Source organism: Heteronotia binoei, chromosome 6 (assembly GCF_032191835.1).
Source record: "Heteronotia binoei isolate CCM8104 ecotype False Entrance Well chromosome 6, APGP_CSIRO_Hbin_v1, whole genome shotgun sequence".
In the NCBI taxonomy this organism is placed as follows: Eukaryota; Metazoa; Chordata; class Lepidosauria; order Squamata; family Gekkonidae; genus Heteronotia; species Heteronotia binoei.
This window is the reverse complement of record NC_083228.1, coordinates 87,190,880-87,208,392: the sequence shown is the minus strand read 5'-3', so window position 1 is coordinate 87,208,392 and position 17,513 is coordinate 87,190,880. Positions and strand designations below refer to the sequence as shown.

The window sequence follows — 17,513 nt, the reverse complement described above, 5'->3', positions numbered from 1 at the left end:
AGTTGACTTGTGGAAACCCCACAGGGCTTATAAGGCAAAACACAAGGAGACCTGTTTTGCCATTGCCTGCCTCTATGTAGCAACTCTGAAATTCGCTGGTGGTCTCCCATCCACATACTAAACAGGGCTGATCCTGTTCAGCTTCCAAGATCTGGCTAGGTCATGTTGTCCAGGTCAGGGTGTTACTGACCATACCTCTTGCCAGGTTTTTCTGTACCTAGACACGTTCACTTAAATGATCATGAAGAAATGGATAGTCTGTTGGTGTGAAACTGATATTGCTTTTTCCTAAAGTATTCAAAATGCCTTATATACATTGTCTCATTAGTCCTTTTAGTAACCCAGTAAAGCATGCCACTGTTACGATGTCTTTATACTGGAGTGGTTAAAAGCAGACAGATAATTGCCTGCTGAGGATGCTCACTGAGTTTTTTGACTGAAGTGAGTTTTGAATAGGGGATTCTGTGCTTGTAGTTAATGCTGTTAACCATTACATTGTACCAACTCCATTTATGTGGGTATCTTGTCCAAGAATTCAGGTGCAGCTAAGAATGTTTGGAAGGAGTAGGCAAATCCATGTGAGTCATGCCAGTTTAAAAAAGTTCAGTCAGTCAATCAATCAAAACTTTTATTGGCATAGAATAAAAGAACACATCATTAAAGGGTTACTTAATAGTAGCTTTTACTAAATTGGGAGCATGGCCAGCAGTGACATTCATTGAACGCTTCTCCATTGCTGTAGTGTGCTCATTGCACAGGATGAATGAGTTTTCTAACATGTTATTGCTGATCTTCTTTAAAATTGTCTCCCCATCAGAAAAAAAAGTTTGCTAAGCTTGCAGATAAAAGTACAGCATTTTAAAAGGCTCTGTTAGAATTAAATAGCCTCATAAATATGGACAGTGCCGGCATTTGCCCTGTAGGCTTACAGTGAAAATAGAACTGTGGACAGGTTTGCTCTAGGCCTTTTCTTTGGTAGATTCATCTCTTCTAAGAATATAGACTCAGGATTGATGTCAGGATCAATCTTAAGTGTCATCTCAATGCCATAGGATGATCCAGCCAAACCAGAAGGGGGGAGGGATTGTGCTAGTATCCCTAGTGGTGGCACAAGTACTGTTCAGTAATAGCTCATGCCAGTCACACAGCCTTGGCCATAAAATAACAACAGAAGCATTGGCTGAAAGGAGACAAAAGCTTGGATCTGGAAGTGCACAAGCAAAAATGTAAACAGGCTTATGCACTAGTCGAGTGCCAGCTTTAAGACCAACAAAGTTTTATTCAAGGTATAAGCTTTTGTATGCATGCACACTTCTTCAGATACAGTGAAATGGAAGCTGCCATTAGTGTTTCCTCTAAGCTGAGTTAGTGTGAGCTAGCTCAGAGATTTTTAGCCTTCAGTTCACACATTTTTGTCTTAGTTCAAAAAGGATGACCCCAGTGCACAATTATTTATGCAGTAGCTCACAACTTTAATATCAGTAGCTCACAAAGTAAATTTTTTGCTCATAAGACTCTGCAGCTTAGAGGGAACATTGGTGCCAGTCATACATACAGGTAGAGGGTGAGCAGCAAATTAGTATATGGCATAATAAGGTAGTTTGACTACTCACGGCTACCAACCTGAAACTTAAACACTGTTCTGCTTGTGTGAGATCTTCTACAACAACTAGCTGTTTCCCTTCTTATTTTACAGTACCAAGAAATTGCTTGTGCAACATCTTGTGAAAGCATAACAATGAATTGAGTTACACTCTGTACAAGGGTCTAGCATGAGGATGTTTATTTTCATACTTCTGCTTGCACGTGGACCCTAATACATGCAAAAATCTGCTAGATGCAAGCCAGAACGAGGTGCACAAGTTTACAATTATTGCACCAATATCATCATCATTATCATCAGCCTTTATTGGCATAAAGCACAAATATCATATAGAAGAGATTTTAATGCTATTGATGGGCTTGTGAAAACTTTCACAAATAGTACTCTAGAGAATATTCATATCCCAAGCCAAATTCTGATGTGTCTTGAGGTGCAAAAAGCATCCCATTTTTTTTTTTACAATATGTTTGTGGTGGCAAAAGACACTGTTTCAAAATATTTAAACACCCTGATCCTGAAAGCAAACATTTGCATGAGACAGAAAACATTTGATATTTATAATTTGATATTTATAATTTCCTAACACTCTTTGTTATTTCAGCAGTGAAGTAGACATTTGCCAGGTTATTGGAAGGGTTATTAGGTTATCAGGAAGGACTGTACATATCCAAACCACTTAAAATGCTTCCCAGCATTGTTTTTTTTTTAAATACCAATACATTTTGGAGGGTGGGGTAAAAGAGTACCCTAAAGGCCAAACTAGTTGATTTCTGGGTTTGTTTTATACTCTATGTGCTCTTTTTATTTATAGAATGGAAACTGCAAATTGTTAAGTAGCTCTGTTTTGGGGACATTATTTATTAACATACAGGTGACCGTGTCCTCAGTTCTATAGCCTATTCTCTGTCTTCTGCCAAAATAAGTACAAATGGAGTGGAAACTCACTCCTGATTGCATTTTAAACTTTTTGGAACCTTTGGTCTTCTCTTTACCTTCTTTGCGCAGGTTTATGTTTAATAACTAGGAGCAATCCTGGATAAAACAGAGAGGTGATATAATGGAGCTTGAGTGGGTAGACCAGATGGCAATGGATCGGTAAAGTGCATGTACTATATGTGTAGCTAGGAGGATAGTGGGGAAGTCCTAGCAAGCAGGTGGTGACCCTGTCCTAAAACTTAATGAAAGGAAAAATTGACATGCGACAGCAACAATAGATGGCAATCAGTTTGACTTGACTACAGCAAGAAGATGATAATTTCCACTTTGTATGATACATATAAAATGGGAAGCCTTTGTAAATTCCACTTCCCTGAGAGGATTCACAACAAAAGCATGGTACAGATACGAATTCTGTCAAGCTGTCATGTTAGGTTTGCACCTGAATGCCACTTCTATCTCTAACCAAGAACAGTCCAACCTGCCACTTGTATCCATGCTCTTTTATGTGTTTTGCCTGCTTGCTCCTCTTTCCCTCTCTCCATTTAGTCATTTACCCACCTGCCCATCTGTTCCTCGATCCATCTGTGGCTGCCTCCCCTCAGAAAGCAAAGGACCTAGAAGTGGCCTCAACATGAACAGGTCAAACACCCCTATAGTCTATTGTCTGTGCTCGCATTCCCCAGAGCCCCATCTACCCCTGCTCTTCCCATCCTCCTCCTTGTGCCAGAGACCCTTTGCTTTGTTATTTTAATGGTGTTTCACAAGCTTCTTTTGTGCCTGCCTATCAGTCATTCTGTTCTCCATCTGTCCATCCACACACTTGTCTCCTTCCCTGTTTCCATCATGAAGTCATGACTATTAAAAGTTGATCTATTTGCACCATATTGGGATATGCTTGGTGATTATCTAGTGTACACTATTGGCGCATTAAGATGCAAGTGTTATTTGAGAGAGCACAAAGATGAAATGAAATATTGTCTGGTTGATACAAGTGTTAACAGTATTTCGTTAAGCAGATTGAGATGGGGTGCTGAGTGCTAGAGGCATTTAAAGAGAGGTTAATGAGAATGCGCAGGCAGAATAGATTGTGCAGATTTGACACTGCTTCAGTCACCAATCCCTAAGGAGTTTCATTTTGTTGGACTCTTTTTTGTTTTACTGCTGACCTGAACATGTAATATACCTCTAACTGCAAGAGCCACTGACTGGACAGACAATAACAGGGGAAAGCATGTTATTACAGGCAGCCATATCTCCATAGACTGTCTGGCAATGGGAGTGTGCAGTCAAGACCTGCAGGGGGCTTTATTAATATCATGCATGGGAGAGGGAAGGAGAAAAGCAGACAGCCTGTAATGACAAATGATGGAGAAAATTGTGTGTTGGAAGTTCATGGGAAAAAATAGTATTTGTGTCAATTCTCTTCTCTTTAATTAGTCTAATTAAGCATTTTAAACAGAAACAAACTTGGATGCCTTTCTCAGGTTCATAAGAATTGATCAATATCCTTATCTTAACCATCTGTCTGCCCATTCACCCAGCCATCCATCTTCACATTATTTTTCTCTTTCATCCCTCTGTAACAGCTATCTCCCCATCTGTCCATCTTGCCATCCAAATACCTCTCCACCCATTGAGTTTCTAGTTAATTGCTTGTGCATTCAGCTCTCCCTTCAGTTCTTTATCTTTTGTGGATGTTCTGAGCCTGGGCACTTCTTTTAAAGGGTCCTGAGAACTTCTGCAACAATCACAAATTTGCCTACTTGCCAGGAAGGTGTGTTTTGTGGAATGGTGGAAACTGGGCCTACTCCAAGAGTATATGGGACTATAAAAAATATAGCACCTTGAAAATTCAGTACAAGCTTCTTGAAGAAGAAGAAGAAGATATTGGATTTATATCCCGCCCTCCACTCCGAAGAGTCTCAGAGCGGCTCACAATCTCCTTTACCTTCCTCCCCCACAACAGACACCCTGTGAGGTGGGTGGGGCTGGAGAGGGCTCTCACAGCAGCTGCCCTTTCAAGGACAACCTCTGCCAGAGCTATGGCTGACCCAAGGCCATTCCAGCAGGTGCAAGTGGAGAAGTGGGGAATCAAACCCGGTTCTCCCAGATAAGAGTCCACACACTTAACCACTACACCAAACTGGCTTTCCAGTTTGGTGTAGTGGTTAAGTGTAAATGAACTCAGGTGGCCTTGATCTATTTAAAAAACAAAAACAAAAAACAAAGATTGTGTCTGTTGGTCTGCTCGCTATGAAGGCTGCTCTCACTCACCTTGGACAGCCTGCAGGAAAAGGCATCCAAGCTGGAAAAGGTTACTTTTCTTACTGCCTTGATGTTTTGCTATAATCTGCTGGGTGAATGAGCATTTGTTGCACTCCTTACCATTAAAGCCAATCCCTAATTTTGATTTTTGCTAAAAGGCCTCCATGCATTTCAGTACTTTTACATATCAGTTTTGCATAGACTTTGGTTGGGATTTTCCAAGAAGCTCAGTGCTGACCTAATTCTGCCTTTGTGGCAGATATTTTTGTATTTATTGCATGGGGCTCATACATATCTTTAATACTCATATAGTGTGAGCTTCTGCCTCCTTGGCAAAAAAGGAGCAAAGCTTTTTCAGGTTTGAGGATGCATCCACACACTTTCCCCCCCACACACACGCAGCATGATGTTTTTTGCTTGACATACCTCTGTGAGCAGGCAGGTTTTTAGCCCCAGCTCCAAAGATGTCAAAAGAAGAAGCTGCAATGCTCCTTTTGATCTAGGTGCAAAGAACCCCATGAGCCATTTTGGAAGGAGCGTAAGCCAGGCTTTCTTGCAAATTTCACTTTTTTGCCCACCAAACTCAGCTGGCTGCAATTATTACTAGTACTATTGGATCACATACAAACAAACATGCTAGCACATTCAGGTTATGTAAAGTCAAACAAATTCTGCATGAACACAATATTAAACACTTCCAATCATGCTGCAAGGTTACAAACAACAACAAAAATTGTTGTTTCTTATGTTCAAAGTAAGAAAAAGAGCAAGGACATGGTAGGCACCTTGGGACAGCAAAGTAAAATTCTAATAGGTGGCAAAGAGAAGACAGAACTGCTCAATTTCTGCTTTTTCTCAGTCTTCTCTTGTGAGGGAAAAGGTGCTCAATGTGGCAAAAACAGAACACATGATGAGGGAAGGGAGTTGCAGCCTAGGACTGCATTGGGGTAGTACATAAATACCTAGTTTCTTTGAAACTAAGTCCTCAGGACCAGATGAACTGCATCCAAGGGTACTAAAAGAACTTGTGGATGTAATTTCTGAGCCTCTGGCCATTATTTTTAAGAATTCTTGGAAAGCAGCTGAGGTGCCAGAAGGTTGGAGCCGGGCAAATGCTGTCCCCATCTTTTTTTGAGAAAGTTACCACCTTGTTGGATCAAGGGAATGCTGTAGACATTGTTTACCTTGATTTCAGTAAGGCTTTTGATAAGATTCCGCATACTGTTCTTGTTGACAAGTTGGTAAACTGTGGTTTGGATCCTATTGCTGTTAGGTGGATATATAACTGGTTGACAGTTCCCACCCAAAGAGTACTTGTGAGTGGTTCCTCATCCTCTTGGAGAGGAGTGACAAGTGGAGTACCTCAAGGATCTGTCCCGGGACCTGTTTTACTTAATACCTTTATAAATTATTTGGATGAAGGAATAGAGGGAATGCTTATTAAATTTGCAGATGATACTAAATTGGGAGGCGGAGCAAATGTGGTAGAAGACATAGGATACAGGATGATCTTGACAGGCTGGAAAAATGAATTTTAATAGGGATAAATGTAAAGTTTTGCATTTAGATAGGAAAAATCCAATGCATAATTATAGGATAGGGGAGACTTGTCTTGGCAGTAGTTTGTGCAAAAAGGATCTAGGGTGTGATGCAGTAGCTAAAAAAGACAAATGTGAATTTGGGCTGTATTAACAGAAGTATAGTGTCCTGATCATGCAAAGTGATGGAATCACTGTACTCTGCTTTGGTTAGACCTCACCTAGAATATTGTGTTCAGTTTTGGGCACCAAGTCCAAGACAAGCTGGAACATGTCCAGAAGAGGGCAACAAAGATGGTGAGAGGTCTGGAGACCAAGTCCTATGAGGAAAGGCTGAAGGAGCTGGGTATGCTTAGCCTGGAGAGGAGATGACTGAGAGGTGATATGATCACCATCTTCAATTACCTGAAAAGCTGTCATATAGAGGATGGTGCAGAATTGTTTTCTGTTGCCCCAGAAGGTCAGACCAGAACCAACTGGTTGAAATTAAATCAAAAGAGTTTTCGACTAAACATTAGGAAGGACTTCCATACAGTTAGAATGGTTCCTCGGCGAAACAGACTTCCTTGGGAGGTGATGGACTGTCCTTCTTTGGAGGTTTTTAAACAGAGACTAGATAGCCATCTGACAGCAATGTGAATTAGGCAGATCATGAGAAGGAGGGCAAGAAGGGGGTTGTATCAGTGCTTAGTTCTTGTAGCCCCTTCTTACATGCCCAGGGAAATACTAATGACCACTTTGGGATCAGGAAGCAATATTTTCCCAGGCCAGTTTTGCCAGGAATCCTGGAGAGCCCCCCCCCCTTTTTTTTCTTTTTTGCCATCTTCTGTGTTTTGGAGCAGGGGTCACTGATTGTGTGTGTGTGTGTGTGTGTGCGTGTAAGGAGGAGGTACTTGTGAATTTCCTGCATTGTGCGGGGGGGTTGGACTAGATGACCCTGGAGGCCCCTTCCAACTCTATGATTTTACTTTCTGGTTGCTGTTTTCTGACATATTACAATGAAAGAAAGTTCAGCCATGGAATATTTATAAGAAACAGTTATGTTTGAAGTGAGAGTTGTGTTGAAAGAATTCTTCCATTTCCAGGACTAGAATAGAATAATAGTACTTAGATGTGTTTTGCTTGTATTTGACAGTCATGTGAATGTGGAAAGCCCAGTTCTGCAGGCAGTTGTGGCAATGGCTCACAGCATAATGGCAGAGGTAGTAGTCATATAGTTATGAACATTCTTCAAGGGGAAAAAAACAGTATTGTCCCCTCTACAAGGTGCAGGCATTATAGTGCGGATGCCAGAGTCCATAGCAATCCCAGCAGCACCCACCAACCAGGCAGCAGCACCTACTGACATCCCTATGAGTAACACACACAGTCCCAGCGAACCACCTCCTGCCAGTGTGACCCCTACCTCTTACCATCACTCCCAGTTCCCCCCACTGAGCACCAGAGGATAGGGAGGAAGCGCCAATTGACATCACAACCCCAACAGAGGCATGTGGCCTGAGTGTCCCTCCCCCAGGCTGCAGGGGAAGGGTACCCCCATGACAGACAAGATGACCAGCTGTTCTCATGGCAAGGGTCCAACTGGTAGGGGAAGTGCTGCCTACACACAATCATCTTTGTCCCAATCCACATAACCCCTTCCCCTGAAATAAAGAAAAAGAATGGAAGAAAAAGAGGTCAGGCTTTAATCTACAGTGTGCCCCCCCCCCGCCCAAGATCAGCAATCTAACTAGTAGCCCGAGAAGACAGGTGCAAAAGAGCCAAGCCATCAGGCATTTGGTGCACTACTGCAGAACTGATGTTATCAACAGCTGTATGGAGCCAGGCAGAGAACAGTGCAGAGAGAAGCTTGGCTTGGTGAAAAGGCACTGGGGTAGCATGACCTGTGGTTCAGTGGTAGACCATCCACTTGGCATGCAGAAGCTCTCAGGTTCAATCCCTGTCACCTCTAGTTAAAAGGAACTAGGGGTAGGTGATATGAAAGACTGCTACCTGGAGAGCCACAGCCAGCCTGAGTAGACAGTACTTACCTTGATGGACTCATGGTCTAATTCAGTAAGAGGCAGCCTCATGTGTTCGATTCTCCGCATGGGTAGAGACCAGAGACAAGCAAACGTGTTGGAGATGACATTTTGCTCCTGTAAACTGTAGAAGGGTGAACAAGACAGCCTTGCTGGATGGACAGCCCCAGACATCTATCATTTTGGCTGAGGCACCTTGTCGCAATCCCTTACCTCAGCCTTGTACCCCATTTTCCGTAAGCCTTTGGTAAAGCAGAGACATCTCTCTTTGGACCACCCCCAGCTCCTCTCACCATAGAGTGTGTGAGTGGGAAGGGAGTGCGAACTGCAGAGGGGTAGCCATGTCAGTCTGTTGAAAAGGTTAGCTGCAATGCATTAAAGGTTATAGTGAACTACATGTCATCACTCTTTCAGGTGCCATGGGATTGTGTTATGTTTGGCAGCTAAAGAAAACAGAGACCCAGTGGCGCCATGAAGACTAAAAACACCTATCCTACCATTGAAATATTGAAATATTCTGGCGGAAGACTATAAGATAGCACACTGAGACTGATTGATATATTAGTCGTTTTAATTATGTAAATTATTATTGTATTTTAATTCTTGAATTTTATTGTTAGAATTTTTATGTTGTGAGCTGCCCTGAGCCCGCTTTGGTGGGGTAGAGCGGGATATAAAGCAAATAAAATGAAATGAAATGAAATGTAATGAGCATCCCTGAAGCAGAGCTCACCCACTCAGATGTGTGAAGGAGAGACCATTCTGGGTAACACTAGGGGGAAAATATCACCAAAGGAGACAGAGAGTGGCATGCTATGAAGCAGTCCAAGGAAGGAGCAAGGCTCATCCAATGAATAACAAACAGACAGGGACAGAGTTGTAAATCACTTTAACCTTTATCAGGGAACTAATAACAAGTTATCCAGAAGAAGTGGAAGAAGAAAAAGAAGAAGCAGATTGGATTTATAACCCGCCCTTCACTCAGAGTGGTTTACAATCTCCTTTCCCTTCCTCTTCCCACAACAGACACTCTGTGAGATTGGTGAGGCTGAGAGAACTCTTTTGAGAACAGCTCTGAGAGAACTGTGGCTGGCCCATGGTCACTCAGAAGTTGCATGTGGATGAATGGGGATCAAACCTAGTTCTCCCAGATTATAATCCACTCTCTTAATCGCTACACCAAACTGGCTCTCAATACAGCCCCTGTGCCTTCTCAAGTTTCTCTGGAAGCCATGGGGAGATGGGGCCTCTGGTCTCAGTATGCCCATGAGCAGGCTGGTCTTGCCAGACAGATGGCTGCCTTAGTTGAGATGCTTCAGGAAGTGGACTGGGACCAGTGGGATGGCAGCCCCATGGCAGAGTGGTAGGATCTCCACTGGCCATTCCAGCCAGTCCATACTACTCTGTTAATGTCATCCTTTCAGAACTCCTCCCTGTTGAATCATTATCTGCACAGATGCTGAACAGGGACATAAGCAATGTTAACAAATGGCAGAATGATCTGGAGTCTGGACCACTCCACCATTCTGGTGGGGGCCCAGTAGGGTCTGAGGTTCCCTCCCCAATGGAGGGAGGACCCCATTTGTTGGGAATTCCCTGCATGGCTCATGGCAAAACCATATAAATGGCAGTGATCTACAGTGTGGATTGCACATCAACTGTATCTTCTCATCTGTTTCTGCTGCCACGGTGAGCTCCAAAAAGCAATTTGTTAAATCATTGTTGCTTGGCCAGAAGATGCACAGAGCACAGTTGTATTCTGTTCTCCCCACCCCCCGGTGGGTGGGTGTGTCCTGGCACACGACTGTGCTAACAGTCCAATAGGAAGCTGCCAGAATCCCCCTTCCTCCTTGCACTTCCAGGAGCACTTTCCTGGAGCCCTGCCTTCACTTACTTTTCAGTGCATAGTTGTTGCTTTGGTATGCTTCCCCAGAGGTGGAGTACCTGTCAGGATTGTGAACTGAGACATGTTAGTCACAGAACATGGCAATTCTCTCCTCTTGGGTGTAAGTGCTAAGTGCTCCTTCTGTGGTGATAACTGCCTGTCTTGCATTCCTCAGCATCAGAGTGAAAAGTATGCAAGTTGGAGACCTTAGAGACAGAGTCCCATGCTGTCCACCCTGTCATCTGAGCTATGGGGCCTCTTGGCTCATCTATATGTAATGCAGGAAAAGGCTGTGACTATTTGCAGGGGAGGGGGGTTGAACATTGCTGGGAATGGTGTGATTGGTTGTGAACATAGTCTGCATCATGTACTTCACCAGGGCTTGTGGCTGAACCTACACCTGTGTAGGGGGGGGGGGTAGTGTTGTGTTTTTTTCTGTACAATAGGTGCCTATGGATACACTGAACTTTTGGGTGCCTTAACTTTACACTGGGGGGGGGGGGTGTTCCGAGGCCAGGGTGACCTAGGGAGCTGACTAATTCCTGCCATGCCCCTGAGCCTGTGTCTTCTGGCACTAGCTCAAGAGAATTGTGATTAGCTTCCTGACCACTATCCCCACCCCTGGATTGTGTTGTCAGTTTTTGTTCATATTGATTATTTTATCTGTTGCTATCTAGCAGTCTTCAGCCTTTCCAGGCTTAGGAACCACCTTCATACCCCAGGAGAGAACTAGGACAAACTCTAAACAAGCACGTGCCAGGAAACTTAAGACTAATAGGCAGAATGGCCAGGCAAGGCTGTGTCAGATGGGGGGAAGAGGAAGAAAGCAAGAGAGAGCTGTTGGGGGGGGGGCTGTGTCAGCCTGCCTGTGCTCTTTATCTCTGAGTGACCTCACCTCATCATCCTTTGGTGAGGCACAGAACCTTTGCTGTCTACACAGCACACCAGCAGCAGGTCCTTGCAAAAAGCAGGGGAAAGCAAAGGGTTGCATGTCACTGCAAAGAAACAGAACCCTTTGCTTTGCCTTGGTAAGAAAAAGAATATCTGCCATTACAGCCTGAGGAATGTCAATCCATTGGCTAAGTTTGCTACTTGACAGTGTAGAATTTAAAATATCATCCGCCAAATGAATGAATTGCTAAATTTGCTGCTCATTCTTGAAATGGTCCTCTCAGTCTGCTGACACAAATTGCTGCCGTGAGTCTAAAGGACAGGGTCTTGAATCCTGTGTTATAATCAGCTAAAGATTTCTGTCCCTTTCCTGTGAAAGGCTCTGAGAGTTAGATAACAAGATGTAATTTCACCTGCCATATAAGAGGAAGTTTAATTTCATGCTATTCTAGAGGGATAGTTGTGTTAGTCTCTGGTAGCCAAATCAATAGGAGTCTTGTGGCACCTTAAAAAAGTAAGGGTAGTCCCCTGTGCAAGCATCAGTCATTTTCGACTCTGAGGTGACTTCACATCACGACATTTTCATGGCAGACTTTTTTATGGGGTGGTTTGCCATTGCCTTCCAAACCCACTTGTTATTGTGAACTAAAACCCAATCCTGACATAGCCCACAAGAACTTGTACTGGAATAACATTTTGGTAAGATCTTGCAAGGTTGATATTGAAATTTGCATGTAATACTCATGGCTAGGCAGTTTGATATCTGAGGTTTTGCTATTCTTCTAAGTACAAAGCAATCTAGATCAAGTCTGCTCTATGCCCTCTGTGACATTAGAAGCACTATACTGATAACTAACTGCCAGCACGGGGGAAGGGGAGATGACATCAGAGGGCCATTATGCAGAGCCACACAGTTCTTACTCCCTTGCAAATGTAGCACAAGCACACAGTGACCATGGAGTGTCATCAAGGCAGGCAGAAAGATCAGCAACAGCAGAGGAGATTAAAAGAAAGGAAGTGATTGACTTACTTCTAAATAATTGTGTAGGGCTGAGGCATAAATTGGCTTCTCCTGGAAGAGAGAACTGCAGGATCATCAATGATGCTCTTGGCCCTGTCATTCTGATGGGACTGTAGCTAATTATATATGCCCTCAATACATTGCAAAATCAAATAATCATGAGTAGTTGCCTGTATTAGAAAAGTAGAACATCTGGTTTCAAGCCAGAAGTGCTAGGGAATGGGTTACTTTTAAGCTTTCTGGATGTCTAATTTACTGTAACAAATAGATTATAACAGCAATTGCCCATGGGAGTGATTTTTCAAGTTGTTTGTGTGATTTAGAAGCTTAACAGCCCAGTCCTCAATGAAGTTAAACCAGAACATTTGGATTTGAGACAACACAGTCAGTTGGCTTCAGCTGGTGGACTTCTCTAGGATTAAATGGGCTTAAATCCAAGGACTCTGATTTAAGTGAGCTTGCACACAGGGCTGCAGATCCCATTGTATCAAGTGTTGTAGACCTTTATGCAGAAACCTTCAAATACTGATTTTTGGAACGGTTAGTGGAACATTCTAAGGCAGGGGGAGGGAGGGATGCTCCCAGAAAATGTTGATCGTGATAATGAATTTATGGCACTGTGGCATTGAGGCTTATTGTTCTGAGGGCAAAGGCAAAAGTGTATGTGTCAGAAAGTTAGTTCCAGGTGCTGGCTTCTGCTCTGTATCTTGCATGGGCCAAAAAGGAGATACTGTGAACAGAAGTCAGAGGTGATTTTATTCTGTCAGTGTGCCATAGAACTGGGACAGAAGCAGTGGTACATCAGAGCCAAAGCCATCTGCTCTATTAGGACCAGAATCAGTTTCTAAGGGCAAGACATCAAGGGTGCTTGGACCCTATGCTAGGAAATACTCCACATCTTAGGAGCAGGCTTATAGTTTTATCTCAGGTAGGTCTGTTCAATGGGATTTACTCCCAGGAAAGTGTCTTTAAGATTGTTAAACTGGGAAGCCACCAAAGTGATGGTTTTGATATACACAAAGTTGTCCCACATTTCACTCATGTAGCAGTCTCTACTTGAGGTGTGCATATGTTTATGCAGAGCAAGTGTATGAAAATGTAGCAGTAGGGCACTGTGACAAAGACCTCGAGAAAATGTTTTAGCCCCATCTTGCAGGATTCTTTACACACTCAGTGTTAGTATGGTAAGGAAATGTCTTCCTCCTGATTCTTGTTTCAGACTGTGTATCTGTGTGGTTTTGAAAAGCCATTATCTGTTCAGTGTAATTATTTTGCTCTGTGCAACAAAGGATGCTGGGCAATCTATCTGAATGAGCAAGAATGAGGTGGCCTCAGTATTACTGCCCGTCCACCTGCGCACCACTTTGATGCCGATCATCTTTGCAGCATTATCCATGTTAAACAGACAGGAGCACCGGGGTGGGGAGGAATGTGAATGTGGCAATTAACAAAACAGCAATCAAGCTAAGTGTTTAATTTTGGGAAATTATCATCTTCTCTGAGCGGATGTGGAAAGATTTTTAAAAAGTAAAAACCTAGGATTAAATGTGCTGTATAAACAAAGGCAATGCTGGACTGTCAACATCACCCGCTGGAAAGCAGCAGCGGCATCTCACTAAGTGAATTCCTGAACACCTCCTGGCTGCCTGACCCAAAGCAGGCAGAGCGACATAACAACAACATTCACCTCCATGGAGGGACTTTTTTCTCTATCCCCTGTATAACATGATATACTTACAGTCATTTCAGACCTAGCATGAAACGATGGTTTATTTTAATTTAATAAACCATGACTTATTTAAGTCATGACAACTGTTGGTTTAATTGCCTGTGCCCCCCACCCACCGCTGCATTGTGATGAAGGCACCAATGGTGAACAAAAGAGAACTAAATAGAGATGTGTGGGACCAGAAGGAAAAAAATACCGGACAAATTCAAGGTTCCACCTCCCTTGAATTATTTTCCTCCATTAAACTGGAAATTTGGAGGAGTAATTGGGGAGAGCTTCCCGTGAGATATATTTTCTTTCAGAATGAGTAAAATGTTTTTTAAGATAAGACTTTATTCACTCAAAATGTTTGGTTTGCATATTTTAATGTAAGACCATGTAGAGCAGGGGTATCAAACATGCAATTTGGGGGGCAAATCAGGCCCTCAGAGGGCTCCTATCAGGCCCCCAAGCAACTGGCTGTCATCTACTAGGGCCTGTAAGACCCACCTCTTCAAAATAGCCTTCAACCAATGATAAACCGGGAAGTGCCATCGAAAATGCTTTTAATTACTGAATTCTGCTGAAGATCTAACGCTTAGCACCATGTTGATATTGTTATTGTTAATTTTAATAATTTGTAAATTGTTTTAACTGTGATTTTATAAGTAAATTGATGTATAATGTATTTTATGTTGTGAGCCGCCCTGAGCTGCCCCGGCGGGGAGGGCGGGATAGAAATAAAAAGTTATTATTATTATTATTATTCTCCCTATATCTTACTTCCTTCTACATAACAGCTTGCTTTGCAAGGCTTGCTCAATTGCACAGGAGCTACAGAGCAAAACCTCTTTTCTCCATTGGCTGAGGCTCCTCCCCTGGGGAGGAAGGGGGGAAGAATAGCTTGTTTTGCCAGGTTCTCTCTCAGTAGCAGAGCTACTGAGCCAAGCCTCTCTTCCTTCTATTGGCTTAGGCTCCTCCCTCCCCAGTCCCCTGGGGAAGGAAGGAAAGAGCCAGAGCTCCAGTTCCCTGGATCCCATGGGAGAAATACAAAGAAAGCACCTTTAAAACCAATGAGAGTTAACGTTTTAAGCATATTTTAAGTTTGAAATATAAATTTATGTCAGATCTGGCCCTCATAACAAATAACTTCAACACCCCTGGTCTATAGCATTAGAGAATAATAATTCTTATATATGCTGTAAACATAAAGAAAGAATATAGTTATTATTTAAAAGCCCACAACAAAAAATTCTATAGTTTATATTATAATAACATACTGCTGAGTGTTTACAGTGTTACAGAGTTTAACTTAGTAGTCAAATATACCATTAGTTCTGTTGTGATGGTATAAGATTTTTACATTTTTGTTTTCTAATTTCGGATTTTTTGGGGGCCAAAACCTATTTCATTTGTTTATTTAAAACATTGGTTAGCTGCCTTTCTTCCTTACAGAACTCAAGCCAGCTTACAACATTGATAAAAATATAAAATCAAATTCATTAAAAACATAAAACCCAGAATTTAAAATTGTATCTCAGGACTGCTTACTAAACTTAACCAAAGATATGTGTTTTGGTAGCATAGGGCTTTGCAGCTAATAAGTGTCAACAAATTGTGATTGTCTTATGGCAACCCCAGCAAGGTGCTTACAAGACAAGTGAAAGGTATGGGTGGTTTGCCATTGCCATACTTTGCAGAGTCTTCCTTGCTTGTCTCCCAACCAAGTCTCAACCCCGCTTAGTTTCTAAGATCTGATGATACTACCATCCCCCACCCCCACCCCATTGGATATGCTCACAATTTTGTTTGTAGAAAACAAAATCATTTAAATATGCCAAACAGTGCAATTTTATTTGCTAATTCACAGTGCCATTCTAAGCGGAATTTATACCTTTCCAAGCCTATTGCTTTAGTGTATAACTCTTATTAGAATCACACTGCAGGTTCTAAATAATGCTTTTTATGTTGTTAAAAATATAAAGGTTGGGTTGATAAGAAGGTTAGTATTACATATATTACCATTTGACCTCAAAATTCCCTTTTTGTACAAAACCCCTGGAAAAGAATGTGGTTTCCCCAGTGGTTTCAATTTTTCTGGAAATTTTCCATTACAACTAGTTGTGGTTAATTAACCGATTTGAAACTGCAGTTTCAGATCCTGGCTTGATGTACCCTAATTGTACAGTGTTAGTGAGATGGCTCATATTCAGGCAACCTCACCAACCATAATTAGTTTAATTAAACCATGACTTCAAAGTGACATCTGAATCAAATCATACTTTAGATTACAAACTAATAAATTCAATGTGACATAATGATATATTGGAGACATCTTGGAGAATCCATTCTCAGTTTATTAGATCTGAAGACAGTTTTAAGAGAATTGAAGACAGAACCACTATTGCCTATGGGTGAGGTTTCTGGGGTAACCCTACTGTGTATACTGATCTAGGCTCAGATTGATAAGGTTGCTGAAGCCATAATGCAAGGGTCTGCAACATGGTGCCCATGAATAGCATGACACCCACTGGCACCCTTCCTGATGCTCGCAAAGTGTTTTTAGAAAATTTTCAGGGCCAGGTGGGTTTGTTGCCCAGTAGGGCTTCTGACTGGCTGTTGGAGTTTTGATTGCCTTTGTAGATTTTTCAAAAGTTACTTCAGCAGCAGCTGCCACTATGGCATAATACATTCATTTTTAAAGTCATCCTATTAAACAGAGCTTCTGTCTGAAATGTTGAAAAGTTACCTGCAACCCTTTCCTGTCTCCGCTGTTCTCCTGATTGGGAGAACATTTCAAGTAGGGGGATGAGGGAACAGGCTCAAAACCCTCCTTCCACTGATTGCTTCTAGGCTCAAAATCTCCCACCAGACCCTTTGCCCCTTTATATATGTTCACTGCAAACCATGTAATGTAGGAGTCGGATCCTCAGTGTGTGACCTGAACGCTTTCTTTTGATCTTTCTACTTAAATGACTGTGTATGGTCAGTGGAATGAGAGCACAGCTAATATGCTGGCAGGCTTCATTTGTTTATATAATGCAGAACTGCTCTCAGGTGTTTGCCTTCCATGCTTGAAGAAATCTTCTTGATGAGGATAAATCAGTCTGCATCCATTTATTTGTTCAGTAATGTATAATGACAAAAGCAGGTTTTAAAATTAAAAAGGGGAATTTCTTCTAGAAAAGGGACATTCAAACCATTTAATTTAAGCCAAATCAGACAATTGTCATTCTCCAGCACAAGTGGTATCTCAACTGTAACAAGGTCAGCTCAAGAATCTTATATCATTAGATCAGCAATCCCATTTGAAATCAGTCATCATCAGCATCTCTTTCACTTGTACAACACATTGCTCTGTACTGGTGAAGAGGCAATTGACTGTCAATAAGTAGCATTGTTCTGTGCACCATTAAATTAACAGGCTGGCACCACTACTCACCAGGGACCTGGGAGACAGTGAGTTCCAAAGACACATGTGGAGTAGAGCGTTTAGGAGACTCCAAGGATTAGTCTCTGCAGAGCCCTCACCACATGCTTCAGTGGGCTTTAAAATGCCACACTTTGATGTCTCAGGAGGACCAGACAGGAAATTAACTTGTTTAATGAAGCGCAAGTTATATTGCCTTGGTTCTGTGTGGA

The 17,513-nt window shown here is 42.3% G+C and overlaps 1 protein-coding gene across 5 annotated transcripts in view; it reads left to right on the top strand.

The window, feature by feature from the left end:
* EPHB1 (EPH receptor B1) overlaps positions 1-17,513 on the top strand; it is a 481,329-nt gene that overhangs the window by 392,225 nt on the left and 71,591 nt on the right. The gene's annotated exons all lie outside the window — the stretch shown is intronic.